The sequence below is a fragment of the Ambystoma mexicanum genome, chromosome 11 (assembly GCF_040938575.1).
Source record: "Ambystoma mexicanum isolate Mex_15411 chromosome 11, UKY_AmexF1_1, whole genome shotgun sequence".
NCBI classification, from domain to species: Eukaryota; Metazoa; Chordata; class Amphibia; order Caudata; family Ambystomatidae; genus Ambystoma; species Ambystoma mexicanum.
In genome coordinates, this window is record NC_090934.1 from 1,126,154,840 (window position 1) to 1,126,181,794 (window position 26,955).

General features: G+C 48.8%; 1 protein-coding gene across 1 annotated transcript in view; it reads left to right on the plus strand.

The window, feature by feature from the left end:
* The window catches only part of CA12 (carbonic anhydrase 12), a 1,353,512-nt gene that overhangs the window by 590,480 nt on the left and 736,077 nt on the right, over positions 1 to 26,955 (plus strand). The window lies entirely within an intron of this gene.

The following is a 26,955-nucleotide window of genomic DNA, read 5'->3' on the forward strand; positions in this document are numbered from 1 at the left end:
CATGCCTGACATCACGGACATGTCTACTTACATACACATTCATCCAAACATGTGTGCACGCACAACTGCATTTGCCATGCAAGCCCAAACACACAAGCACCATCCATGTCTCACACATTACAGCCCTCGCATGTGTCAGCCCCACGGCCCTGTACACCCCCACCCATACTCCACCCCATACAAACAGATGTGCAACCGGCACAATGGGGAATGATCACCACACGCCCTGCTCACAACCAGGATGCATGTACACTCACCGCTCGACTCCAGACGGCTCTGCTTCTCTAGGACCTGGACGTGGAGCGCTGGGGATATGCGTTCCAGGACCCCCATCTGTTCTTCCGACAAGTGGCCCCGGCGCCCCTTGGCATCCGCTGCCTTCAAGAGGCGCCGGGCCTTGTTCAGGGTCCTGGACCTGAAGTCCTCCCAGCGCTTCCTGACATGTTGTAAGTCCCGGACTGCCACCCCCTCCGCGTTGATGGCAGTCACGATGTCTGTCCAGATCCGAGTCCGTCCTTCCTTGTCGGCGCGGGAACTTCCAAAGAGGGCATCATACTGCCCCAGGACTTGCTCCACCAGGACACCAACTTCGGTGGCACTGAAGCTGGTGCCCCTCTGCCTCTCTGGCCGGGGGTTGTCAGTGGTCACAGATGGTGTTAGCCCCGACATGACAACCCCAGAGGCAGGAGTGGGTGGGCAACTGGGTCCTGGGGCTGGGCTGTGGAGCGATGGAATTCCAGTCGGGAGTCTTCTGTTCCAGCAGGGGTGGTCACAGCAACAGCACCCCTGGCTGATGTGCAGGCAGCAAATGGCAGTGCACGTGGGCAGCAGGCAGTCAGGCAGCAGCAGATAGCAGGTGGGAGCGTGCTCGGGGCTCTGGGGGGCAGTAATTCGGCCTTCTGGGCAGGAGCGTGGTCTCCCGTGTGCTCACGCGTGGCCAGCTTGGTACGGAGTGAATTGGCACGTGAAAATCCTGCACGTCAGCGTGAAAACCGAGGAAAGGCCCTTAGCGCGTAAGCGCGTCAGCACGCATACGCGATTCCATTGGACCAAAGGCCCTCAGCGCGTAAGCGCGTCTGTGACGTGACCCGCACGGGTGTTTCCCACACAGCACGTGATGACAGAGCACACGTGGAAAGACTGCACGTCAGAGTCTCATTGCGTGTGATTGGTGGAAATGGCCGTACACCGGGATACAGGTGCGCTGACGTACTTGCGTGTGTAAGTGTCCGCGCACACCTCATATACACGTACATAGGCCAATCGCGTGTACACGCACTTTTGTCCAATCACACGCAATGAGACTCTGACGTGCAGTCTTTCCACGTGTGCTCTGTCATCACGTGCTGTGTGGGAAACACCCGTGCGGGTCACGTCACAGACGCGCTTACGCGCTGAGGGCCTTTGGTCCAATGGAATCGCGTATGCGTGCTGACGCGCTTACGCGCTAAGGGCCTTTCCTCGGTTTTCACGCTGACGTGCAGGATTTTCACGTGCCAATTCACTCCGTACCAAGCTGGCCACGCGTGAGCACACGGGAGACCACGCTCCTGCCCAGAAGGCCGAATTACTGCCCCCCAGAGCCCCGAGCACGCTCCCACCTGCTATCTGCTGCTGCCTGACTGCCTGCTGCCCACGTGCACTGCCATTTGCTGCCTGCACATCAGCCAGGGGTGCTGTTGCTGTGACCACCCCTGCTGGAACAGAAGACTCCCGACTGGAATTCCATCGCTCCACAGCCCAGCCCCAGGACCCAGTTGCCCACCCACTCCTGCCTCTGGGGTTGTCATGTCGGGGCTAACACCATCTGTGACCACTGACAACCCCCGGCCAGAGAGGCAGAGGGGCACCAGCTTCAGTGCCACCGAAGTTGGTGTCCTGGTGGAGCAAGTCCTGGGGCAGTATGATGCCCTCTTTGGAAGTTCCCGCGCCGACAAGGAAGGACGGACTCGGATCTGGACAGACATCGTGACTGCCATCAACGCGGAGGGGGTGGCAGTCCGGGACTTACAACATGTCAGGAAGCGCTGGGAGGACTTCAGGTCCAGGACCCTGAACAAGGCCCGGCGCCTCTTGAAGGCAGCGGATGCCAAGGGGCGCCGGGGCCACTTGTCGGAAGAACAGATGGGGGTCCTGGAACGCATATCCCCAGCGCTCCACGTCCAGGTCCTAGAGAAGCAGAGCCGTCTGGAGTCGAGCGGTGAGTGTACATGCATCCTGGTTGTGAGCAGGGCGTGTGGTGATCATTCCCCATTGTGCCGGTTGCACATCTGTTTGTATGGGGTGGAGTATGGGTGGGGGTGTACAGGGCCGTGGGGCTGACACATGCGAGGGCTGTAATGTGTGAGACATGGATGGTGCTTGTGTGTTTGGGCTTGCATGGCAAATGCAGTTGTGCGTGCACACATGTTTGGATGAATGTGTATGTAAGTAGACATGTCCGTGATGTCAGGCATGTATGTTGTTTTCGGCTGCATGTATGAGCACTGTGTACATGTGCATGTGTGTGTATTTGTCAAAGGTGCAACAGTGATGCTACATGGATGCATGTGACAGCGGTATGTGGAAGCCTGATTGGCAGATGTGACATGGATGCCCGTCTGAACAGTGCGACACTTGGCAGAGGTGTAGACATGCATGCAAGTGTGGTGGTGTGTGTACATGTGTGGTGCACTTCCTGTGTTGCATGTGATGTATGGCTCCCCTTTGGCTGCTGATGCTGTTGTATGTGTAGGGATGGTGGTGGCAGTTGCGATATGGCTGTGGTGTGGCTCATGTGTGCCAGTTGCAATGACATGTGTGTTGGGGATTGTGATGACATGTCTGAGGTTTGCCAATGCCACTCATGTGCAACTGTCATGCGTGTATGTGTCCATTGTACAGTGCCCTGATGCCTGTGTTTTGTTTCTCCCTGTCTGCAGCGTCAACTGATGAAGAGGGCGGAGAAGGTGCTGTGGAGCACAGCGGCGGGGATCCGACCGCCAGCCGGAGACGCAAGGCCCGGCTCCCCTCCCGTGTTGTCATCTCGTCGGGGAGTGAGGAGTCCGGTGCCGCGTCCCAGGCCGCAGCTGCCGGGGGGAGGTCCAAGAGGCGGAGGTTGCAGTTGGACTCCTCGGCAGCAGAAGGGGCAGCTGGGACCCCACAGGGCCCAACAGGGGAAGATGGCACAGAGTCATCCAGGTTGGTGGGGGGTTTGGTGGAGGAGGGGGCCGCGCAAGCACCAGAGACGGGGTCTGGAGGTGGGGATCCCACTGGTGCTAGTGGTGCAGTCCAGGACCAGGGACAGGAGGCAGCACAGGCGGCCGCGGAGGTGCCTGTGTGCAATCCTGTCCCCGATCCTGTCCCTGCATCATCTTGCACCAGCAGGGATGCCTACGTCCAGACCCGTTTTCAGGCAGGGGATGAGCTGACGTCAACTGGCCTTCCTCTGCCTGCGGACGTGGCCATCCAGGTCCGGGTTGAGCCTGTCCTGGCTGGTGTGGCGTTGCGTCAACGGGCCATGCGAGGTGACCTGCAGTCTTTTCATGGAGAGACTGCACGTCATCTCGAATGGCTCGTTGACCACGTCAGCCTGCTGGGACAGGTCACCCAGACCGGATTCCTCCGTCTGATGGGGCTTGTTCCGACCCCCTCCTCAACTGGACCCCCTACGCGCCAGTCGTCCTCTGTGCCATCTTCCCACCCATCAGTCACCTGGGTGCCCTGTGGAGCTGCCGCTGACAGTGCGGCCAGGCTGGTGGAGGAGGCATCCCTGCCACAGTCGGGAGTCGGACGTCCAGCAGGGGTGGCCACATCAACAGGTGCACCCCAGCCGGCGGAGGATGTGCAGGCAGCAGGAGGCAGTGCACGGGCAGAGGCAGAGCAGCAGCAGCAGCAAGATGGTGGGAGCCATGAAGGCTCGGGGCCTTCGACATCGGAGGGGCAGGCATCGGCCGGAGGGCAGGAGGACCCAGGACAGAGAGTGTCTTCCGTGTGGCAGCGGTTGGGCCACGCCATAGGTGCGGAGCGGCGGCGGGCGGAAGAGGCGCGGCTCACAATGGTCAGGGCGGAGGACTCCATGCGGAGGGCCCTGAGGCGGGCCGAGTGCCTCGAGGCAATCCGCAGGGGGTTGGAGGAGGACACGGCGTCGTCCCTGCGGACCCTCGGGGCCATGGAACTGGACCGCCTCCGGGACATCGAACAGGAGTTCGATGATGCCCTGGCCCGGAACACCACAGAGTGAGCCGCTGGACTTGCCCGCCGCCTTTGTATATAGTTCTTTAGTTTTAGGTTTCCTTTCGTTCTTATTATTATTTGGAGTCGACGGACACTGCTCCACTTTTTGTATATAGTTGATATTTAGGTAGGTTTTTTAGGAGTTTTCCTTAGTTCAGTTGTGATGATGGACCCTTGTTATTTTTGTACATAGTTCTTTGTTGCATGGAGAGTTTTTACATTTCACTTTGGACATAATTTTTTGGATTTGATTTTCTAGTTTAGTGTTTTTATGCGGACATGCAGCTTATTTTTTCACATTTACATTGTAGTTAGTTTTCTTTCTTTGGCATTTGTATTTTTTTCAATACATTTTTTTTTCCATTGTTCACTGTGTGGTTTCATCTCATTGGTTTCATGCATGTCATGTTGTGTGTTTTCCCATTCAATTTGAAAATATGTGTGTGACGGACATGGGTTCATTTGCTTCATGTACATTGGGGGTGTAACATGTGATTTCCATTTCCATGTGGGTGAATGGGTTACTTGGTAGGTCTTTTTGGCTGTGGAGGATGACCATTACGCACATGATTGGGGATTGTGAGGACCTGGTGGATGCTGCCCCTGGTGGCTGGGGGGTGGGGGTGGTGGGAGACATGAGTGGGGGCCTGGTGGAGGCTGCCCCTGCACTGCTGGGGGGTGGGGGTGGTGGGAGACATGAGTGGGGGCCTGGTGGAGGCTGCCCCTGCACTGCTGGGGGGTGGGGGTGGTGGGAGACATGAGTGGGGGCCTGGTGGAGGCTGCCCCTGCACTGCTGGGGGGTGGGGGTGGTGGGAGACATGAGTGGGGGCCTGGTGGAGGGTGCCCCTGCACTGCTGGGGGGTGGGGGTGGTGGGAGACATGAGTGGGGGCCTGGTGGAGGGTGCCCCTGGTGGCTGGGGGGTGGGGGTGGTGGGAGACATGAGTGGGGGCCTGGTGGAGGGTGCCCCTGCACTGCTGGGGGGTGGGGGTGGTGGGAGACATGAGTGGGGGCCTGGTGGAGGCTGCCCCTGCACTGCTGGGGGGTGGGGGTGGTGGGAGACATGAGTGGGGGCCTGGTGGAGGCTGCCCCTGCACTGCTGGGGGGTGGGGGTGGTGGGAGACATGAGTGGGGGCCTGGTGGAGGGTGCCCCTGCACTGCTGGGGGGTGGGGGTGGTGGGAGACATGAGTGGGGGCCTGGTGGAGGCTGCCCCTGCACTGCTGGGGGGTGGGGGTGGTGGGAGACATGAGTGGGGGCCTGGTGGAGGCTGCCCCTGCACTGCTGGGGGGTGGGGGTGGTGGGAGACATGAGTGGGGGCCTGGTGGAGGGTGCCCCTGCACTGCTGGGGGGTGGGGGTGGTGGGAGACATGAGTGGGGGCCTGGTGGAGGGTGCCCCTGCACTGCTGGGGGGTGGGGGTGGTGGGAGACATGAGTGGGGGCCTGGTGGAGGCTGCCCCTGGTGGCGGGGGGTGGGGGTGATAGGGGACATGAGTGGGGGCCTGGTGGAGGGTGCCCCTGCACTGCTGGGGGGTGGGGGTGGTGGGAGACATGAGTGGGGGCCTGGTGGAGGCTGCCCCTGCACTGCTGGGGGGTGGGGGTGGTGGGAGACATGAGTGGGGGCCTGGTGGAGGCTGCCCCTGCACTGCTGGGGGGTGGGGGTGGTGGGAGACATGAGTGGGGCCCTGGTGGAGGGTGACCCTGGTGGCTGGGGGGGTGGGGGTGGTGGGAGACATGAGTTGGACATGGGTGGGGGCCTGCTGGCAGGTGCCCCACAGTGCTGCGGGGTGGGGGTGGTGGGAGACATGAGTGGGGGCCTGGTGGAGGCTGCCCCTGCACTGCTGGGGGGTGGGGGTGGTGGGAGACATGAGTGGGGGCCTGGTGGAGGCTGCCCCTGCACTGCTGGGGGGTGGGGGTGGTGGGAGACATGAGTGGGGGCCTGGTGGAGGGTGCCCCTGCACTGCTGGGGGGTGGGGGTGGTGGGAGACATGAGTGGGGGCCTGGTGGAGGGTGCCCCTGCACTGCTGGGGGGTGGGGGTGGTGGGAGACATGAGTGGGGGCCTGGTGGAGGGTGACCCTGGTGGCTGGGGGGTGGGGGTGGTGGGAGACATGAGTGGGGGCCTGGTGGAGGGTGCCCCTGCACTGCTGGGGGGTGGGGGTGGTGGGAGACATGAGTGGGGGCCTGGTGGAGGGTGACCCTGGTGGCTGGGGGGTGGGGGTGGTGGGAGACATGAGTGGGGGCCTGGTGGAGGGTGCCCCTGCACTGCTGGGGGGTGGGGGTGCAGGGGGACATGAGCAGGTGTGCAGGGTAGTCCCCTGTTTTGTGGGCTGCCTGCAGGGGCTGTGGAGGGTGTACAGGGAACACCTGTGAGGACCCACCCGGCCTAATTGCGTGTGATAATTCCCGCACACCCCTGTAATACACGTACCAAGCCAAATCGCGTGTGATAATTCCCACGCACCCCTGTAATACACGTACCTGGCCAAATCGCATGTGAAACTTCACGCTTACCCCTGTAATACACGTACCCTGGCCAATCGCGTGTTGAACTTCCCGCGTACCCCTGTAATACACGTACCCTGGCCAATCGCGTGTTAAACTTCCCGCGTACCCCTGTAATACACGTACCCTGGCTAATCGCGTGTATAACTTCACGCGTACCCCTGTAATACACGTACCCTGGCCAATCGCGTGTTAAACTTCCCGCGTACCCCTGTAATACATGTACCCTGGCCAATCGCGTGTTATACTTCCCGCGTACCCCTGTAATACACGTACCCTGGCTAATCGCGTGTTAAACTTCCCGCGTACCCCTGTGATACACTTACCCTGGCTAATCGCGTGTTAAACTTCCCGCGTACCCCTGTAATACACGTACCCTGGCCAATCGCGTGTTAAACTTCCCGCGTACCCCTGTAATACACGTACCCTGGCTAATCGCGTGTATGACTTCACGTGTACCCCTGTAATACACTTACACTGGCTAATCGCGTGTTAAACTTCCCGCGTACCCCTGTGATACACGTACCCTGGCCAATCGCGTGTTAAACTTCCCGCGTACCCCTGTAATACACGTACCCTGGCCAATCGCGTGTTAAACTTCCCGCGTACCCCTGTAATACACGTACCCTGGCTAATCGCGTGTATGACTTCACGTGTACCCCTGTAATACACTTACCCTGGCTAATCGCGTGTTAAACTTCCCGCGTACCCCTGTAATACACGTACCCTGGACAATCGCGTGTTAAACTTCCCGCGTACCCCTGTAATACACATACCCTGGCCAATCGCGTGTTAAACTTCCCGCGTACCCCTGTAATACACGTACCCTGGCTAATCGCGTGTATGACTTCACGTGTACCCCTGTAATACACTTACCCTGGCTAATCGCGTGTATGACTTCACGTGTACCCCTGATATGCACGTTACCCGCTTTGCGTTCCTTGTTTGGCTGCCCTGTAAACTGGTCCAGGGTTAGCGCAGCCCTTTGCGATGATTTAGCGATTTTGCTGGCTTTTCCTTGCGCGAGGGCGTTCTTGGGGGCGTTACTGGCGCTGCTGCAGGGTCGCTGCGATACTCTGCGCCACGGCTGGTTTGGGAGCATGTAATCCATGAATACGCTGTGCGCGGAAATCGGTTTTAGCGCACGTGCCTGGCGCAGTCAATCGCACGCGGACACTCTGCGCCAGCCGCTTGCGACACTTTTCTGCGAAATTCTATGAATTACCCTGTATGTGTTGTCAGGATTGTTGGTTGCATTTCTGTGAAGGACTAACATTTGCAAACACAATTGGTATGTCCCGTTTAAGTAAATGTTTTCAATAATTGGTGGCAATTGGAATAGAATATTGACGGCTACATTTGCATAGCAATTTACACCAGTTGTATTTGAAAATTTGAATGGACCTTACAGTTCTGTGTCCAAGTCATTTGTTCGGAGTGCGCGTTGTTTCTTTGAAGAGGTAGTTGACTTTGTTTGTGCACTAGATCCTTCTTTGGTTGTGGTCATTAATGAAGTATTAGCTTCTTTTAATTTCTTTGGAGGAATTGCTGTGAGATCCTGCATAATTTGAGTCTGAAGTAGTTTTCTTTTACAAACTTTTGCTTTTCGAGGAACAGGATAGGTTTTCAGATGGGGGGCTTAGAGTGAACACAGTCTATTGTATTTTAGAATGCACGGAATAGCAGCGTTTACTTTACTTGCATCAAAGTTGATTAGAAATAGTCCATCAAGTGTACGTAAGCGTGATAGTGGTACATGGCTCATGCCTTCTTTAAACACTGTGCTACCAATATCTATCAATGCTTTATCTTGGGTAACACCTTGTGATTTGTGAATGGTGGCTGTGTATGCTACAGTTAGAGAAAATTGTTCTCTGCGTACATACATGTCTTTGAAAAGAAGGAAGCAGGCTGTTTAGCGTCCTATCCTTAACGTCTGATAGTTTGTCAAAGAAAATATTGACAAACTGAATGTTGTTGTCACGTGGGTATGTTTGAAAGCCAACAACTGTACCAAGTGATCCATTAACTAGTCCTTGGTTCACGTCAAGATTATGTTTAAGCATTACTCTACAGTTTAAAGATAATTTTAATATTTTCTCCAAAACAGCTGTTAGAGTTTTCTAAGGTATTTAGCCTTGTTATGGCTTGTTCACACATGGGTAGTGTCATAACATGCATGTCCAGTTTGTCTATGGAGCAAATTTGAACTATTGGTTGCATTTCTTTTTTCAACATTTTCATTGAATTGTGAACAACTTGCAAGAGTTGGCATCAAGGTCATACAGTTTACATTTTTGTGTTAAAATGTTTCCATGACATCAGTAGCACATGATTTATGGCCATAGAGTACATGGATGTGCCTGGAAGTTAATATAGATTGTGCTTCTTGAGATAGTACACCAACTCTAACACTTTTTAAAATGTTGGCGTATGTGAGGTCTACAGACTGCCGCATGTTTTCAGTTAATTCTTTGTATTGGAAATGTTGTCAAAGGTTGACATTTCCTATGCTGCCAAGAGTTTTACGGCATAGTTTGTGCCCCAAGGTTTTAAAAATAGGTTCACCTTTAACTGGTGTTAATTGAAGAAGATCTCTGAAACTATAATGTGTTTTCCTCCAAAGAGTTCTTCATAATCTGTTTTCAGGACCTCTTGTAATCTGAGGTGAATGAAGGCTAACATTAGATTGGAAGCCATGCTTACATCATCTATTAGCAGCATTTTCATTTGTTTGGAAACTCTACATATTTCCATTGCAGCTTCTGGAGAAAGTTTGTAATAGTCTCATTTGTTTTGGTGTTCTACTGGAAGGAGTAGTAATCAGTGTAAAGTGACACCGCCTATGTTGTAGGCAGCTAAACGTGTGGGGGCAGTTACAGCAGCTGACAGTTTGTTGTTTGTCAATTGTTGCAGGAACTTGCTGATGATTTTGATTAAGAATGTTTTGCCTGAACCAGCTTGACCCCTCACGTATAGCAGTATAGGTTTTTAGTCTTGATAGGTACAATTTTTAGTTTCATGCTGCACACCATGTTCAATTTGTTTTGTTATTTCTAGGAAAATGCTACGCTGCTCATTCCTTAGTTGTGATTTTAGTAGAGCAAAGTCTTCTGTATATTGCTCATACTGACACATGGTGTTTTCTACTTCAGTCATGGCTAATTCTGCCTCATTTGCTTTTATTGGCTGTCCAAGTGGTTCTTGGCTTCCTGTTACAGAAGGTTGACTGCTGTCAGGAGTGTCCACATCTAGTTGCACATGGAGTTCTTCTTTTTGTTGCTGTTCATTGTGCAACATTGTTTTGTACTGTGTAAAGTTTACATCTGTTATAGTGCTTTTATTTGCTTTGAAAGCGTCTTCATAGGAGTCATACGTATCTAGTAAATCTTCTTCTTTTCTCCATGTTTTAAAAAGTTGTAGCAGGGAAATGTAATACAGTTATTTATGTTGAGGAGTTTTTAATGACAATTTCATATGATTAATTAAGCTTTGTTTGGTAAGTTTCACTAAGCTGCCTTCACAATTGTCCACTCTGTATCTACATTTCTTCTCATCTGGTTTAATATCATTTATGTATGTGAAGTTTTGGGCTATGTGATAAAGACACATGGTTTCCAAAGTGTACTCCTGTTTGGGTAGTATGTGTCTAGTAAGTTGTTTTTCAAAATGTCTTGGCTGTTGGGATCATTTTTGGGTATTGTTTCTATGTCTTCATATGATTTGAGAACTCTTTATCTAGATTTAGCAGGACCAAGGCTTAGCCATACTATATTTTCAGATTTTCCATTCAAGGCAGTACCGGTTAAACGGTCTGCAGCTTCATAACAGCCACATTCTCTATGACAGAGCATTTCTATGCCTAAACTGTACAATTTCTGTGATAGTGTTTTGTCAGATGATATGTCATCTCAGAGGTCTTTGAGCTCTGTTTTTGTCTGCTTTGGTTAAGTAGGCTGTGACATATCATGCAACTGCAGTGGAATTGTCTGCAATGTACTGCACATCTATATTTGCATTCCATAGGAGGGCAATGATTGCTTTGTAACCATTGAAATATGTTTATCCTTCTGTTCTTTTTATGTAATATCTGTTCTTAGGTGATTTACCTTTGACACTATGTCTAATTGAAGACATGAAGTTGTTTACTTGACCTGTTGTTGAAACTGGTCTAGGGAAAACCAAAGCTGCATTTGGTCTAGTAGTTCCCTTTGTTTTTATATTTGCTACAACAATATTTCCCACATTTGTGTCTTTGAAATTGTAAATTTTGTGCATGAAGGTCACTGTGTGTTTGTGAAGGGATTTCACAAGTGACATATTTTTGGATGAACTGCTAAACAGTGGCATCACTGTCCTGACCAAATTTACGAGCATCTTTAATCTACAAAAGCATGTGGATGTGTGGTGGTCCTCTGGCTTGGTATTCTTTTCAAATTAACAAGGGGGGTCCTGGGAGTCCCTCTGCCAGACATTAGTCCTGGTTACGAGAGACTTACCCAGAGTCTTTAGCTCACTATCTTTCACTGAGAAGAAATATCCCAAATCCGTCTTTGTCCTGCCCTGGGGTAGTCCAGCACCGAAATGCTAGGCAATTCTCCTCTGAACAAGAGTACCAACAGCATCCCCAGACACGTGTTTTGGTCTGGTTGGACCTCATCAGTAGGGAGGAGCTGTGCCTCTCTAAGAGTAGTGAGCAAGGGGTTCACGTCTGGATTCCCCTAGTAATTTAGGGTGAGACAAAAGAAGTGTTGCACTTCTTTGAGGGGAGGATCTGTTTTATTAAAAATGAAGTGTAGCATAGCAATGAAGTGATGATGGAAATATCTTGATACATTTAAAGGATCTAGAGAGCAGAGTTCTCCTGTTGTTTTTATATCTATATTTGTTTTGTGTTTGTTTGCTATGCATAGGAAATCGTGTATATCTTCCCATGCATATTCTGCACAACTTAATGTCACAAACCAAGTGGGTGGGCCAAGGTTTCTAATCATGCAGCGTACATCTGCATGACGTCAGAACCAGTATTCTTTTGGACCATGCACGTTTGCTAAAAGATTTGTAATGCTTGACTGTAAAACGTCATCTTTTTCTTGCACTTTTTTGTAGTAATTGCATAGCTGACCTATTTAGAAAATGGGTACCTGATTTTAATGTATGCAACTCCGTAGCATAGAGTTGCTAGTTCACTTTCAAAGAGAAGGTGGAAAATGTATTATATGTTTTGTCTGAATCTGGGGTCTTCAGAATACATTTGTAAAGAGCGGTATTCTGATGCTGTTATGTGGGTCTTTCATTGTACCTTCCTCATTTTCCAGTAGGAAAGAGTAGAGGAAAGGTTTGTGCTTCTATACTTTTTCACATATGCTGATTGGAGATCCTTTGGCTTGTAGAATTTGGTAATTTTCCAGTGCATCATCTATGGTGTCTTTAGAGTGTAATGGGTGAATTGTATAATGGTCTAAAATATTGGATTCTGTAGTAGGATCTAGAAGTTAAAATTGACCAGTTCCTGACAAGTCTTGAATGATTTTGGTGGTTTGCCTCAGGTTTTCTTCAATATTGATTTCGTTGTAGTATTCATTGTTGTGTTTTAGATATTGCAGGGATTCTCTAACTTTATGTAAGTCCACGAGTTGTCGCCACATTTTTTTTGTCTTTTGTAGGTACTCCATTTACTAAGATAATCAAAGAGAGATCTATTGGACGTTGCACTCCCAGTGTGTACATTTTCTTTGAGATCTAATGGCAAATAAACTACTTCGCCACAAATTCCGTTCAGTAATTCAGAGGGAGGTAGTTTTGCTGTTTTTGGTTGAAGGCGTATTATTGCTTGAAATGGGTGCACTGTTTGAATTATGATGCTCTCATATAAGTTGAGATGTTGCAGTGGTTTTGGTAGTGGGAATAATTCCAAGTTATTTGTGAGAGCACGTGAAGGTATTTGGTTGTTCAGTTTTGCAGTGCAGTAACTGCAAAGTATTAAGGGGTTAGTATTTTCGTATTTGTTTTCTGCTATAAGATAGAGCTAATTGGAACCACTTGGAATCTCCCTTGTTTTCTGTTTTGTACATTATGTCTACAGTTTTTGTGCTATTCTTATAAAATGTCCTGCGGCAAAACCCACACATAGTTTGGTACTTCAGCAGATGTGCTTTTAAACTTTAGTATTTCTTTTTTGTGTGTGTGTAGTAGACGTTTACCATCAAGTTGTTGCTAGTCTGTTCTAAAGCTATTGGATTTTGTAAGTGGCTTTCACTTCCAAAATATTTTCTCTGGATATGCTCCATTTCTTCAAGTAGTTCTTTGGCTGTACCATATAGAAGATTGTTATTTAAATTGTCTTATGCTAAGACTTTTGCATAGTACAGTTTATGAACCAGATTTCTTATAGTTGAATGGTACGTTGCCATCATTTTTATATGGTGGAAGGTGCTTTTGCAAATCGGTCCAGAAATGCAGGCTAATGAATGTCCTTGTAGTCCTGTGTATTTGTGCACTGGACAGGAGTCCATAGTTTGTAATAGTTTTATTTTCAATTTGTCTTTGCCTTTCACATATTGATTGACGAACTGGCATAAAGATGTGTTTGTAGACTGGACACATTCCTTCAGTGGAATGGAGAGTTGATGTAAGTTTTCTGGGGATATCTTTGTGAGCAGCGTTTCTTGTTCCATGATGGTATTATTAAGTCTTTCATACCATCGTCCACTGCTATTTATGGCAATTGGGTTTCTTTGCTTTTGTTTGTATGCTTCTTCATTGAAATATGGTTCTGTGCTGGTGATGTGACTCCACTCACCTCGGCAGATGTTTGCAACACTATCTTTGTTGATATTCCGTTTATTCAGAAGTCTTTTTTGTAGTTTAGTAGTTCGTTTTGTTAGTGGTTTCATTCTGTTTAAAACTAAAATAATTTCCTTTTGAGAAGGATTGCACTGTCTGAGAACTTCCAGGATTAATTTTCTACGGTAGGGTTTAAGGGTTGTGCATGATTGCTCTCTTGTTTTTATAAGGATCTGAAGGACTCTGTGGCAGAACATTATTTGTAAAATATTTTTTTTGATATGCTTACTTGTGGCTACTTTGAGATTTATAGGTGCAGTGTTGGCACTAGTGGTGGTAACTGCAGTCTTTTTAATAACTTTCGGTTTAGTTTTACATTTTGAAAGAGGAGGCAAAGTTTCTTTACTGGAAGCTGCTTTTGTTTCGCTTAGTGACTGTATTAGCTGTTTTGTTTGAACTTTTTGTAGAAATTCTGCTAGAGGTGGATGCTTATTTTGTACACTTTTATTTTGATTTGCTCTACTTCTGCATTGCTTTATATAGAGTTGCTTTTTGGTAGGCATTCTTTGGGGTCTGTTGGAGAAAAAAGAATGTGTGGGTTGGGACATTGTGCAATGTATGTGTGCATTGTGCATGAGTGTCCGAGTATGATGGTAGGCATGTATGTAGAGGTGTGATTGTGCAATGGGCTGTTCCTTCAGGTTGGAAAGGCTATTCTCGTATGTGTGTTATTATACTGGTGCTCAGATGACAATACAAAGTGTGCACCTGCTGAGGGGCAATCGGTAATACTGAATCTAATGCTGCAGGGTTAATACAATTGTTTGTTCTACAATACTAGAATTCTACAGTGTTTGAGTAACAGTTAGAACATTATGGCAGTATTGCACTTACTTTTTTGGATGCAAAGAGTAGGTTTCTTCTGAGTTCTGTTTCGTACTTCAGATGCTGCTGGTTTTCAGGAGAGTGGTCTTCACTGCAATTGTGAAAGAAAGAAGTTAGCAAATATGTGTGTTAATAGCACTGTTGTTAATGTAGACATGTATTTATTTGTTTTTGCAGTAATAGTGCTTTCTGATAATTGTGCATAGCATGTAGATGCAGTTTCTTTTGTCTATGTGCATTCTGTATATTTTACTTGGAATCTGTCAGTTGAACTTGCCTTAGAAATGATTACAATAGTAAGCACACAGAGCACAGTTCGCTTTTTAAACAGTGTTATTTGATGTTAGGAGATAGGAGAAATAACTGTATGCTTTTCTTGCTACTTATACAGGGTAAATGGCAGGAACTCCTCTGGTGAAAAGCATGCAATGTATGTATTTACAATACAGGGTATCTTTTACTTACCCTGGATAAGTAGTAAAAATGTTGTGCTGGCATTTCTTTCATCTGCTAAGATAGAGTGTCACTTTAATGGTTATGTTTTACAAGTTGCCATTTACTCATATCACAACACAGAACAGGAAACCATTCATTGCATGTATTTGAATATGGTTGTTGCCATTTACAATCATACTGTTATTTCTCCCATCTGTTAACATAAAATGACACTTTGTTAGACAGCTGTGTGTGTTGTGTCTGATTAAAATTGTAATCATTTCTAAAGGAAGTTCAAATGATAGATTGTATGTAAAATGCCCAGAATGTTTAGAAAGGAAATTGTATGTACATCCTATGCACTATAATGCATGAAATACTATTATGCTTTAAATGTGGATGAATAGGTGGCAATGGTTACAGAAATGACAGAATGAATGAAGAGAATAACAGTTTGCACATTACAATTAGTAATATGGGTAAATGAAAATTTGGAGAGCACACAGCTTTGCAAGTCACACTTGATCATAGCAGATGGGAGAAATGATAGTAAGTTTTTTTTTACAGGTTGTATAGGGTAAGTGGCAGTTACCCTGTATATATGCATTTATAATAGAGCTGTACATGTACTGTGCACAAAATATTCATACCTGTAGTTTGTGTTCATGCATGTGGATGTGTATGAATCTGCAAGAAGAAATCTTGGAGAGTTTTATAGTAGTTTTTGCTGTAGGTGCTTTGCAATCACCACAGAACTGTACTCCGAGTTATCAAGAGTACATCTGAAGTGGTGACCTTTGATGATGGAGTTGGATGTAGAGTTCTTGGATGTGATTGGTGGATGGTTGTGTGACTGCTTAACAGTAGCCAATGAGGGAATAGTGAGAGTGTGAAGAGGAAAGGGTAGAAGGGCTGCCCCAGTGTTAGACGCTCCACGGACACCGCGGCTGTTCGTGGACAGGGCGTGCCACATCCAGGGTTTCTCAGCAAATCCAGCATGGAAAGAGGACGATAGAGATTAGCCAATCAGGTGTTGAAGTTGTTCTTTGCAGGAAGAGAGGATGTGTGTGTAGTGAAGATGGCAGATGTGAAGAAAGTGAGGGTGTTGGTTGTTGGAGATTTATTTGTAGATGGTTTAGAGAGTTATGCTATGTTTAAACATAAGGCTGCCAGTTTTGGTTTTGAAGGAGTGGAGGTTAACTGGTCAACTGTGCCCGGTTTCAATGTGCAGGCAGTGGTTGGAGCTTGTAAAACTTTCTGCATGTGGAAGAGTCCAGATGTAGTGGTACTGCATTGGGGTGGTGTCCACTTGGGATACATCAGTGCTCCTACTTTGTTGAGTACACTTGAAAACGTGGTTCAGTCAGTGATGGAGGTTGTTCCAAATGGGAAAGTGATTTTTTCTGAAATACTGCCTAGGGCACTATGGGACAATTCTAATGTTTTCTGTCCCCAGCAAAATGCTGCAAGGTGTTTGGTGAACAGAGGGATGTCTGCTTTTTTGTTGAGTAGTGGAATGTTGTCTTGTAACAATGACCATATTGATTTTGTTAATGGTGACTATTTTAAATCAGATGGCATTTCTTTATCCATATTGGGGAAATGCCATGTTATTTCAAAATATAACGAGTGCTTTACTGAGGATAATGTGAAGACATCAGGAAGAAAATAAATGGGAAAGAAAATAACAAAATGAAAGCTGTTTTTTTTATAAGAACTTTAAAAAAAGGCTCTTTTCAGAGCCAACCTCCAAGGGGTTAGTGGGGCACACTATTACATTTTCATTCCCCACTCTCAGATTTTACGATTTGTCCGCGGACACAGCGATTGTCCGCAGATGGCGCATATTACATACAGGGATTTTGAGGCTGAGAGGCATGCAAATGAGACACTGCAGGGCAAGGGATTGATCAATAAGGTTTACTGGTTGTGATGTGTAAGAGACTTCGGCAGAAAGTCTGTTTCTGAGAGGAGAGCAGATAGCTATGGCTGTGTCTTTCAGAAGGCAGATTGTCTTGATTTTGGGTGACTCGTGGATACATTTGTTGGAGGTGCATGCAGTTCACTGTGGAGTGGCTGCACATCTTGGATGCCCTCATGTGGATTTACCACTGGCATGGAATGCGTGGAGTGAAGTATCTGGATTTGGTACTTCTTTGTGCTACTTTGGTGACAGTGTCATCCAGACATCATTATTATTCATTGTGGCGGGAACAGTTTAGGAAATGTCTCTGGAAACTTTGATTTTTGCAATGAAAGAAGGACTTGGGGAAGTCATGGACATGTTTCCAAACTCCCGAGTAATTTTTTCTCGTATTGCGCAGAGACAAAGGTGGCTGCCTTCTTCATCATTTGGTCCCCAAATGGAGAAAGCGACGAGGCTGTTTGTGCCTTTTTGAGAGATGTTGGCATGTCCTCTTTTCACAATGAAAATATTATGTTTCGTAGTACACACATTTTTCGCAGAGATGGAGTACATCTTAATTATGCTGGGAATCAGATTTTTCTGTGACATATACAAGATGCATTACGACCCTTTTTGGAATAATAGCAATATTTTCCCAGTAGGTGTTTTCGAAACACAAAAAAAACTCCACAAAAAGCCTCTTTCAGAGCCACCACTTCCTTCCGGGCAAGAGTACAATGGTTTTGATAGGGCAGCACCCCAAAAACTTTAAGGGGGTAATTCATGGATGCAAACGCAGATGTGGCGCACATGCTGGTGTACAGAGGGAGCGTGCACCAGCCGCGTGCGCCAAAACCCCTTTTGATGCACCGCGTATTCATGGATTTAAACATCCATAACAAGCCGAGGCGCAGTGACCCTGCAGCAGCAGCAGTTACGCCCCCAACCCCGCCCCATGCGCCAAAAACATCTGCACAAATCCCCACCATGGCACAAAGGCCAGTGGACCAGCATACAGCCCCCCAACAACGAAATTGTGCTAAAAACACCACTCAGTCCTCACGCAACAACCCAATTGCATCTAAAACTCCCTGCGCACCCCTCGGAATACGTGTACACTGCTCGCGCTAGACCAATCACGTGAAAAAATCCCTGCAGACCCCTCGGAATACGTACACCCCACTCGTGCCAGGCCAATACCATGGAAAACTCCCCACGCACCCCTCGGAATACGCGTACCGCGCTCGGCCAATCACGTGGAAAAACCCCCATGCGCCCCTCAGAATACGCGTACCCCGCTCACGCTAGGCCAAACGCATGGAAAACTCCCCACACACCCATCAGAATACGCGTAACCCGCTCGTGCCAGGCAAATTGCCTGTGGTGTGGGCTGGCTGCGGGGCATGGTCAGGGTGGATGGGCTGCCTGCAGGACATGGGGAGGGTGGATAGGCATGTCCAGGGTTGTAGGGGCTCCCCTGTGGTTTGGGCTGTCTGCAGGGGGTGCATGTGGCCCCTCACCACACGGATGTGCGAATATGCGAGTATGCTTTTCACGCAATTCCACTTGCGCGAGCGAGGTATGCGTATTCCGGGGGTGTACGAGGAGTTTCACACACGAATGTGCTGGCGCGAGCGGGGTATGTGTATTATGGGGGTGCGCAAGGACTTTCACACGCAATAGGGTTGTCGCGAGCGGGGTACGTGTATTCTGGGGGTGCGCGAGGACTTTCTCACGCAATAGGGCTGGCGCTAGCGGGGTACGTGTATTCTGGGGTGCGCAAGGAGTTTGACACGTGATTTGGCAGTGTGCCCTCCTCCCCTCCCCATGCCCCGCAGGCAGCCCACACCACAGGGGACCCCCCCTACAACCCCTGACCATGCCCTGCAGGCAGGCCACATGGCACCATGCACTTGGGAGCCCCAACACATGTCCCCTCCCACCTCCAGTGACGGCAACCTGCCAGCAGGCCCCGACTCATGTCCCCCCCCCACCTTACCCCCAGTGACGGCAACCTGCCAGCAGGCCCCGACTCACGCCCCCCCCCTCCCACCCACCCAGTGACGGTACACCCAACCAACACATTGTCATAACATACATGCATGTAGCAAATGTACACCCAAATCCCACACCACGCTGCCCCCCCCCACAGTGCAACTCCACAACCATCCATTGTCCCCACTTCCCAGTACAGGCCCCTTGGCATGTCATGCACAGAAGCACACATGCATGCACCCAAAGACATGCCCAACATGGCCTCACAGCTGCGACACATGACTGAGGCAATGACGACTGACACCTGGACCAAACTAATGAGAGTACACAACACAAATATGTGAACTGATGAAAATGTATTAAAAAACAGAAATCTCCCAAACGAAAAACAACCTCGACAAGGAAAAATAAATACATATGAACTGAACTGAAATGCAAAATGAAAAAATGAATGTGATCAAAACAAAAGGAAAAGCTCCCAGTGGTCCATGTCCAGAAAACAAAATGCAGATTCCAAAGGGTAAATAAAAAAACATTCCATCATGTGTGTCAAAAAATAAAAATAATAAAGTCCACAATTCCAGAAATATTTACAATGAAAGTTCTTAGGGTCCATGATCCCACAACCAAATGAAACCTATAACAAATCCATCAAAAATACAACTATGTACAAAAAGTGGAGCAATGTCCATGGATTCCAAAAAAAATAAATAGAAAGGAAACCTAAGCTTAATTAACTATGTACAATGGCGGCAGTTAATCCTACGGCTCACCGTTCTTACCAGAAGTCTTGGCCAGGGCATCATCAAACTCTGAGTCTATGTCCTGGAGCCGGGACTGGGCTCTGTCCTCGAGGGCTCGCAGGGATGTCAACATGGTCTCCTCCAACTCCCTGTGAGTCTCCTCGAGAAACTGTGCCCGGCTCAATGCCCGCCCCATGGAGTTCTCCGCCCTGATCATGGTGAGCTGCGCCCTCTCTGCCCGCTGCCGCTCTGCATCCATTTGCTGGCCCATCCGCTGCCACACGGAAGACACACATAGTCCAGGGTCCTCCTGCCCTTTGGCCGATGCCTGCCCCTCTGAGACGGCTCCTACATCGAGCCTGGTGCTGCTGCCTTGATGTAATCTGCCTGTGTCACCACGACTGGCTCCGGGATGCTGACGATCCACAGCCTGTCGTGGACGTGCCCTGCTGGAAGTTGCCTGCACATCCTTCATTGCCAGGGATCCTGTTGCGACGGACCACCTCTGCTGAACCTCCGACTCCGGACTGTGGCAGGGATGGGATCTCCACCAGCCTAGCTGCGGTGGATGAGGCAGGTCCACAGGGTGCCCTGGTGGCATCTTGGCTGGAATACGGCGTGGAGGACGACTGGGGCATAGTGGGTGCAGAGGAGGAGAGGGTCGCAAGAATGGCCAGCACATGGAGGAACCCTGCGACAATGAGCTGTCCTAGCCAGATCAAGATGGCACACAGCTGCTCGTGATGATGTGCGTTGTCCTTCCTAGAATCACGCACATCATCATGAATCACGCGTGTGCGAATCAAGACACCGACTAGGACGGGCTCTACCCTGTCACGGATTGCCTCGTCCGCAGGTAGAGGAAGGTCAGTTGATGTGGACACATCCGCTACTTGCGGACGAGCCTGGAATGAAGCATCCCTGCAGGTGCAGAGAGATGCATTCGGAGAATCAGGGACAGGATTTTGCACAAGCACCTCCGCGGCGACCTGTGCTGGTTTCTGCCCCTGACCCTGGACTGCACCACTTGCACCAGTGGAATCACCGCACCAGGCCCCACATGTGGGTCTAAAGCTGCCTCCCCCTCAGCCACTACCAACCTGGATGCCTCTGCACCATCTTCCGCATTGTCCTGACCCTGTGGGGGCTCACCGGCCCCTTCGGCTGCCAAGGAGCCAACTCCCAACCTTGGCCAACCATCAGCAGCTGCGGCCGTAGTGGCGGACGCGGCACCAGTCCCCTCGCTCCAAGAAGATGGCATAACCTGGGTGGGACAGGTGTTCAGAAGCGGCAGGGGAACTACTGGGCGCTAATTAGGTGCCCGCCGCGCCAGCACCAAGTATGTTTGTCTTCAATGTTGTAATGTCGCGGTACAGTCATTGAAGTTAGGTAATCGATCTTGGTGCTAAGTTACCAGTCAGACTGAGACTGATATATTAAATAATTTCGACATCGGGTCATATTCAGCGGGTTGTTGGCGGGTATATCTTAATATGCTCAAAGGGTGCCAACAATGTTTGTCTGTGATTTGCGAAGGGGGATAAGGCTGTCATATCAAGGAAACACGGAATTACGGGAGCAGGGGGCCGGTGTGCACTTTGGGTCTCATTTTCGCGCCTGGCTCTGCGATGAACGCGGCTTACAACAGCGGGAATGGGAAGATGCCTTTTAGCACACATTTTTGGGGAACAAATGTACTTATTTCCTTGCATATGCGTTGCCATGTTGCTGTATGGCTGGTGGTGATACGCACCCCTTTGTTTCATTTGGGAAGGCGCATTGGCGGCAGTTGGGGCTTTAGGCAGGCCTGTAGAGTGAATTTTGGAGATAGCTGAGAATGGGTAGGTTGGCTTAGTTATAACATGATCAATGACCACAGGCCGCACATAAGGAGATTGGTTATAGGTCGGGCTGGCAGCAGGTCTTGTCAGGTTAGGTCGAGGCTGGGGGACCTTCAGGGATTCTGGGACCAGTTCTCTTTTCCCTTGGGGTGATAAAACAAGACCAACCACCCGGCACGATAGTAGCATCTGGTAGTATTTTCCTGTTTGAAGAGATGTTGCCCCAATTATAATACCTCCGGTTGACAGCATTGTAGCTTCTACACGGGGCAGCGGACCGTTGGGCATTCTGCGGAGAGGCCAATCCTTGTATGGGACGCGGCTGGTCTGGCTTGCCTGCCCTTGTTCAAAACATCGCAATTTCTTTATATATGAATTCAACTCTAAACCACTTCCATGGCACGGATGATGAGTGTCTTCACTGTATGGGGAATAGTTTTGACCAGTGTTGCTGAATACAAATTATTTAATTAAATATTATTTGACGATAAAGCTTGCGGTTTTACCGCAGTTGGCTGACGCTTTGCCCGGTTGGGAGCAAGACCACACGGGGCACCACACATTCGCTTCGAGCCCCCTCACCCCGGGCAGGGAGAGGCTGGGGATTGGGGTGCTCGGTCCGGTGAAACAGGGAGTAAGGGGGGCACAATATGAAGGGGTACAGAACCGGACACCGCAAGACCACACGCTTCGAGCCCCCTCACCCTGAGCAGAGTCTCTGGGGAATGGGGTGCTCGGGGTGCCGCACCGGGGGCTACAGGCCGCCGGGGGCAGGGGGGGCGAAAGCCAGCCCACCAGGGACAGAAAATGTCATGTCATGGGGGAAGACGAGGGTATGAGGTGGGGGGACAAAGAGCTGCCAATGCCTCGTGGGTAAGCGTTAAGACTGAATCAAGTTCACCTCCAACCAAAGGAAATGAGGGTCGGCTATGGAGCGACCTGTGCAGGTTGGGGGAACTCTCTGCCGCCGGCAACCAGCAGAGAGTCTTGGAGGAGTCACAGGTCGATCCCTGTAGCGAAGTACTGGCAGGCCCATAGGGGAACGCTCAGCCAACAGCTTAGATCTTACGGCGCCCCAAGAGTACTAGGCTCAGGGGAGGCCCTGGGAAAAAGGGGAGGGATGTAGGGGACTTGGGAGCCAATTCCAAGCCCAAAATTGCAGGGGGGGAGGAATCCACATAAACTCACAATCAAGGCCATCAAGGGAAGTCGGTCGGGGGGGAGCAAGTGGAGACTACGGGGGGCTCAGGTAACAGTGACAAAATCAGCAAGGGGAAGTCTTCACGGAAGGAGGGGGGCATGAGGGGGAGGGAGGTGGAGGATCCAAGATAGTGCGGCTAGGCGAATAGAGGGAACAGGGGGGAGGAAGCCAGCCCCAAGGAATAAGGGGGGGGCAAGGACCAAAAGCTGGGGGACAGGAGACGGGGTACGGAAGAACAGGGCTGGGAAGTCTGCCTCTGGGGGGAAATGGAGCTAGGAGATGGAGGGGCAGAAACGGCAGGGAGGGGGGGGTTTGGCGGAACCCAAAAAACTGCGGACCTGGTGAGTGGAGGAGCAAGCGAGGGAAAGGAAGGAAGGAGATGGGATAGGGTACACCTAGGAGATATTACGTTGGCAGGGGGGGCACTGGGCCAGACTCCACAGGGAGGCCTGGGGGAGAGGGTACTGGGAGGATTTAGGGGCTCGGCAAGACGGAAGGGAGACATGGGGGGCAGCATAGATAGGATAGGGCTTCCGGTACAAGCGGCACTTGGGGGACGGAGGGGGGGGGGCAGAGTAGAGTAGAGTAGAAAGGCCAAAAATTAGACGGGCATCGCAAAGCGATGACCATATAGGCAGGCAGAAAGTTGTGGGCCGGCACCGGAGGGCGGTGTCGGCTTTAACGTACGGATGTGGGATATGTGTAACGTTGGGGCACTTGTGGTGGTGCCGGTATAGGAACCTGATCACTAGCGAGGCACCGCGTGGCTGCCGGTTTTACCTAGACCCAAACACAGGACACGGTGAAGAGTCGGGGGCAGGGGATTCCCAACAAAGACCTAGAAAAAAGGGGCCTATGTCAAAAGTCGCTCATGGGAAATCTACAAACGGCCAGGGGTAGAGAGAGGTTAATAGCAAGGGCCGGGCTCAACCTGAGGCGTCCACCGGACGAGGAGGGTAAGGAGGGGAGGGCAAGGGATGCCTAGGTAGCCGCACACGGAGTAGTATACCTGTGGTGGTGAATTACGGATCGCCTGTAAGATAACTCCAAGACTTTATGCAAAATAAAGCTGCTAAAAGGTGTCTGAGTTGTTTTTTCAACATGTGATGTATGACATATGCCGGGTGGTATGAGGGAAGGAGGGTGGGGGAGGGTGTGAGGGGCCAGGTCATGGAGGAGGGGGGGAGGTCATGGAGGAGGGGGGAGGTCAAGGCACTGGGGTGCCCACGCTAAGAAGGGGAACCAACCACAGGGATAAGAAAGCGCAGGTGGAGAGAGGAGGATGTATGGTGGGCCTTAATCAGGTAGTGAGCAGTCCTTCTCATGCTCCCGGACCGCAGCTTCGAAAGCCCTTCGAAGGGTCTCCCCCCTGCAGAGTACTGCGTCGCAGTACATAGACAATATTGTGACCCTCGAAAGGTAAGGGTCTGCGTGGACCGACCTTAGGTGTAGCTTCATGGACGTAGTACCGGAACTGTCTTGCCACAACTGAGCACCACTGGCACTCAGTGCAGCGCACCTTGTTCGCACAAGCTTACGGTACTCCTTGAAGAGTGGAAAACCACCTCCACATCCAAGATTCACGGTGGCTGCTAGTAGTAGGGACTTGCACTACCTCGTCATCCGCCTCTGCATCCTCACGCCTGTTCTCCTCTCCAGGCCCTTGGGAAGTTGGTGGTGTTGGAGGGGGTGGGGGTGGTGCTGAAGCTGAGGCATTAATAGAAGGAGCAGCTTGGGATGCCATCAGGAAGGTTATGGAAGTCAGCAACCACGAATCAGAAACAGCAGGAACCTGCACCAATAGACAGCAATGACAGCGAATGTCAATATAAGCCAAAGAGGCAGTGCTCTGTCTTGGTAATCCAAAAGCAGAATAAGGAGGACCTCTGGGGTTTGGCCATTTATAGGTGTGCTGGTGCACCCTTCGCGGACAGCCGCGCTGTCTGCGAACACTTCGAACACCAAAAAGGGTTAAAAAAGTTCCAAATAGTATCCAGATCGCTAGGAAAATACATTGGATTGCTTAAAAAAAGTACTTTGTGTGTCCGGGGGTCCGGACTGTTTTCCCGAACAAGGACCCACACTTTGCGTGGGTGCGGTCACATGATGGTGTCGTGGACATGTTCGCGAATGGCACGTGTCCTTAGGACACCAAATGCGAGGGGGTGGTTGTACGCATGCATGTGGGTGTTCTACGGATAGTGTTTGTGTCCCCAAACTAATTAAAAGTGCGACACACGTGTGGCAGACAGTCACGGACAGGTGCGATGTTCGTAGGACCCGAGGGTTTGATACGCATGCATGCAGGTGCTCTATGGACAATGTTCAGGTCCCCGAACTAATTAAATGTGCATCACAACTTTGCAGACGGCTATGTGTTCTACGGACATATTCACTCTGATTGCGGACAATGCGAACAGGGGGGATGTTCTTAGGACACCTTATTTTGAATGATAGCGGACATGCAGACAAATTTTGTGTCCTGCGGACACCTCCATTTTGATTGTGAACAGTGCGAACAGGAATAGTGTCCTTAGGAAGCACCCATTTTGGTTAATTGCGGACATCCCGGACACCTGCGCTGTCTGAACACCCTAACAGCCTTTTTTAAAAAAAAAAAAAAACAGAGGAATATAGTAACAGCATACATAATATTTGATCATTGTTTACAAATATAGAAATTATGAAAGAGAGTGGGAAGCAGAAATTGATACAAATACAGGGGATTTAGGGGTTTCTACATGTTGGATGGTAGGGGAGGAAGGGATTGAAGTCTCATAACGTTTTTGGTGATGGGGATTTTTTGAGGATGGTTGGCTGGGACATGGAGAAGGACTACAGGTACATGTGGGACAGTGATATTTTTTTTCCATGATATGGTTTTCTGCAAAGTTTTTCAAAATAATGAAATTGGTCATTAATTGATGTATTTTTTGCTCTAAATGCTGCAGATGATTTTCCAAAGTGTCTGTTTTAGTATTCTTATTTTCTGTATGTTTTGTTAAACAAAAAAGTACATATAAAATGTTTATTAATTGGCTTATTTAGAAAAGTTCATTGTCTACCATTAGTATCACTGTTTTCACTCATTTCGTCCTGAGGAACATTTTCTTCTAGCCATTCCAAAGTACTAAACATTTCTGTGTAAAAGAAAAGATGCATTATTTTTTAGTGTATTGTTCTACATAAAGTTTATAAATATAGGAATTAATATAGTGTAATTACCAGTTTGTTTTTAGTTTCCCTCTTGCTGCTATGTACGTGTGCTGTTGATATTTGTTGTGTAGTTTCTGAATAAAGCATTGGTGAGGTAATTGAGTCAGATGTATAGGACTTTTATTTGGTATGTCACATTATGTTTATAAACTATGTAACTGGACTGTTGGTGTGTTACATATATGCAGTTTGCACTTTTTATTTCTTTTTAACGTAATTTATTTACATGCTGGTGTTTGACCATGTTTAGTGTGTTTATTGCATGATACAACAATGTAAGATACCCCCTGAGTTTTTGGATAGTGTTGTTATTGGCCGAGTCCGTCGCAGACATGCGCATGGTCCGTGGACATCAGAACCACTAGCGTGGGACACGGGGTTCAATATGTTGTATGGTACATGTATATAAACTAAGGGAATCCGACTAAAAACCTATCAAATTCATGTTATCTATATTCAGTGAACAAATCTTTGTTAAGAGGACGTTATGGTTAAGTTGCGCTACTAAAAACCTATGAAATTCAGTGAAAAAACATTGTTAAAGGGACGTTATGGTTTTAAGTAAAACCGAGAAAAAAAAACAGAAATTCACCAGTTATGTTAAGCTAAGCAATCATAACTCGCACCACCACCATGCACTATGAAGACTAATACCCATGACATCAAAGATGACATCACAAATGTCATTCATGACATCACTGATGACATCACATATGCATTTAGTTTTTATACACCGCCTCTACAAGAGATTGTTTTTATAATATTGGCAGAAAAATGTCAAAAAATCATTGGAAGAACTACCATGTGCCAAATAGTTCATTTGGTGATGCATTGCTATAAACACCATTGTGTTACTGACTTCTTTCCAGTACATGAATCAACTTGTGTTGAAATGTAGGCAGTCTCTGCAGCATGTGCCATAGAGCTGCAATATTCAATACCTTAATATGTTGGATAGTAAAATGATGAATCCTTTCATTTCAGAATTTTGTGCACTGTGACACATATACTAAGTACCTAACAATGCCTTCTTTGCTGCATAATTGCACTAGTACATATAAAATATAAAAAGACCAGAATGCATAGAAATATGAGCATATACAAGGAAGTAAAGTAAGCAAAAAAACAGCAGCATTACCAGAAAGTGTTCATAATCTGCCTACTTAAGTTCATGCATAGATATGATTGCTGTGTCTCAAAGATGCTTATTCCCTTATGCCTATGTGTTGTATA